Source organism: Podarcis gaigeae, assembly GCF_964106915.1.
Source record: "Podarcis gaigeae genome assembly, chromosome: 6".
In the NCBI taxonomy this organism is placed as follows: Eukaryota; Metazoa; Chordata; class Lepidosauria; order Squamata; family Lacertidae; genus Podarcis; species Podarcis gaigeae.
Window position 1 is genome coordinate 62,405,787 of NC_139682.1, and position 3,400 is coordinate 62,409,186.

The window sequence follows — 3,400 nt, forward strand, 5'->3', positions numbered from 1 at the left end:
AAAAGAGAGAGAGAGAGAGGGAGGGAATCAAATTGGCTCCAAGCCAAAGGCCAGGCGGAACAACTCTGTCTTACAGGCCTTGCGGAAAGAAATCAGATCCTGCAGGGCCCTGGTCTCATGAGGCAGAGCGTTCCACCAGGCCGGAGCCAGAGTTGAAAAGGCCCTGGCTCTGGTTGAAACCAATCTAACTTCTTTAGGGCCTGGGACCACTAGGGTGTTATTATTTATGGACCTTGAGGCTCTCCGTGGGGCATACCAGGAGAGGCGGTCCCGTAGGTACGAGGGTCCTAGGCCGTGAAGGGCTTTAAAGGTCAAAAGCAGCACCTTAAATCTGACCCTGTACTCCACCGGGAGCCAGTGCAGCTTGAAAAGCACTGGGTGAATATGCTCCCATGGCAGAGACCCCATGAGGAGCCTCGCTGCAGCATTCTGTACCCGCTGGAGTTTCTGGGACAGCTTCAAGGGCAGCCCCGCATAGAGCGAATTACAGTAGTCAAGCCTGGAGATGACCGTCGCATGGATCACTGTGGCCAGGTCGGGGCGGGAAAGGTAAGGGACCAACTGCTTGATGCGGCGAAGGTGGAAAAATGTCGCCTTGGCTGTTGCTGTAACTTGCGCCTCCATGGAAAGGGAGGCATCAAGGATTACACCCAAACTCTTAACGGAAGGCAATGGCACTAATTGGGCCCCCGCAAGAGAAGGGAGTTGGTCCCTCATCCCCATGCCATCCCGACCTAGCCATAGGACCTCTGTCTTCGAAGGATTTAGTTTCAATCGGCTCCCACGAAACCATCCAGCCACAGCTTCCAAGCATCTGGTCAGTGTGTTCGGGGCCGAGTCAGTGTGGCCATCCATCAGCAGATAGAGCTGAGTGTCATCAGCATATTGGTGACAGCCCAGCCCATAGCTCCGGATAATCTGGGCAAGGGGGCGCATAAAGATGTTAAAAAGCATCGGGGAGAGAATTGCGCCCTGCGGCACTCCACACACCAAGGAGTGGCGCGACGTCATTTCCCTCCCTAATGCCACCCTCTGTCCCCGACCAGAGATAAAAGAGCACAACCAGTTACGGGCTATGCCCTGTATCCCTACGTCTGAAAAGAGGGATGATGGAGCTACATCATACATTTCCAGATCCTTGACTCATATTGTCAGCAAGGAAACCCATATATAATGTGGATATCTATAAAAGTTTCAGGAAAGAGAGAGAAAAGGCTTGTAAATTAATGTTTGTTTTTAATGCAATGAGGGAATCTTGCATGACATTTGTTTCTAGTACAGTACCATCATAAAAATGTATGATTAAAATTTATTGGTTCTCTACCTTTCCAGTCTGCCTTGAATGGTTTTGACCTAAGTTTCATATCATTTATTATGTTTTGAATCTGATGAAATACCTTGATAAGACTGTTTCATGCCATTCTTTCCATGAGACAGAAAATTCAGTCACTTTTGTAGAAATATATATTTACTAAAAGTAACTTTAGACAGGGCTGCAGTCTGAGTTGCCTTTTAGAGCACAAACCGCTGGAGGCTGGTAGGATACCTATGTAATAATTTTGTTCAATTACACAATTATAGGCTGAGCATATAATATAAGGATGCAGAAGGAAACACACAGGATGGTTCAAGTTCTGATAAACTTAAATCAGCTACAAATATGCAAGGAATGCATCTGCACTTGTAAAGATGGCGGCATTGATGTGTGTGGTAAACATAGTTAATAGTCATGTGGGTGTTTTGGGTTGGTGGTGTTTTTTTGCATTCACTACAAAAATTTAGAACACCAGTGCCTGTTCAACAAACAGTATATGCATGAATGAGTGATTGGGTCCATTCAAATTATTGTTGTCTTACATGGCAGGGGTATATCATGCATAAAAATTGTTCGTCAAAATAATGAAATTGGCTACAAACACTAAAAAGATATTATTCTGAGTTGAACAATTGGGGAGAAGGCCCTGTTTGGTCAAGATCCAACCCTGCTAATAGACTACAAAAATAATTTCATAGTGCTCAACAAACACCACTGGACATCTATGAACAAATGAAATGCACTCTCTCCCTCTAAAGCACCTCATAAATAATTTGGTAATGTACTTACCTGTTTGAAGTCAGAAAGAGATTGGATAAGGGTGAACTGAGGACTTGTCCACCCTGGAGCAAAACATGGATTTGCACCTTCCTGTCTCTCTATTAATGTAGGGGCATCCATGTGACAACCTCCTCATCCCAGTGGGATCCTGGACTTTCCCTCCCCTTTAAAGGCAAATTGTTGTTTTTTATCCTTGCCATTTTGAACTTTCAGAAGACTGAAAACCCCGCACTGAAAGAGGCAAAGATAAGTTAGCACAAAGTTACAAGCAAGTGCTTCGTTTTGCTACACTGTGGACAAGCCCTAGAACACAATACAGATAAGATGGAGTTGCTTCTGGTGGAAGGCTGAGCAACCTGCTAGATTCTGGACCTGTCTGCCTTAAATGAGGTCACCCTGAAAAACAAAGTTGATGGTTTGGGAGTGCTCCTAGAAGATGGTCAGATAGTGGGCATGGTCAGAAGTGTAATGTTAGCTGGTGTGCCAGTTGCACCTTGTTCTGGATAACAAGGACCCTGCAGTGTGTTTCATACCCTGCCATCAGTTCTGAAATATTCTGAAAATTGTTGAGTTGTTACATTAAATAAAGGCAGATTTGATGCTAAGGGGTATGTAAAAAATAAGTCTACAGTGCTGTGGGATTTAAAAGAGACAGCTGCTCTTAAAGAATGGTTAACACTCCAGTAGTTTGCAATGCATTTGTACTCCACACAAGAATCAAATATAAACAGAAAGAACTTGAGACATTTTAACCACAATTTTATTCTACAGGAAATGACAACTTTTGAAAACGTATCTTTTGTAACTGAAAACCAGATTAAAGTGATGCATCTAAGGTTTTGGATCACATTAGAAACTCATATGTAACATTTCTTTACATGTAACATTTGCAGGGAGGACTTTTTTTTAGAAATTGTAATTATTTTTGTTTTTTAAAAAAATCTTTCCATCATATTTGGCTTTGTGCAGATTGTTAGTTACCAGTACTAATCAGGATTTGGGGGGGGGGGGAAGGCAGCCAAGTAATTCCCATAAACTAAATACACTGTTTATATTATCTTTTTTTACTTGAAATACCATGTGCACCATGTGAAATACCATTGCAGTATTATAGACACAATGCATGTTCATGTATAATTATTTTATCACAATGCATGTTATACTGTATATGTACTAACATGCACTGTGATGGTATGGTAATTGTGTTAGATTGAGACACAGTTTTGCAAGCTAAACCTAGCAAGGTAGCTTAACTGGTCTATAAATGATGCAGATATTCCCTCTCCTTTGGGCTCTCCCAAGTTT

At 42.7% G+C, this 3,400-nt stretch overlaps 1 protein-coding gene across 1 annotated transcript in view; it reads right to left on the reverse strand.

Moving 5' to 3' along the window:
* Positions 1-3,082, reverse strand: part of DNAI4 (dynein axonemal intermediate chain 4) — a 26,092-nt gene extending 23,010 nt beyond the window's left edge. The window contains exon 1 of the mRNA XM_083742984.1: positions 2,105-3,082. The gene's annotated coding sequence lies outside the window, so the exon portion shown is untranslated. The remainder of the gene's footprint in view (positions 1-2,104) is intronic.
* Positions 3,083-3,400: the final 318 nt, after the last annotated feature.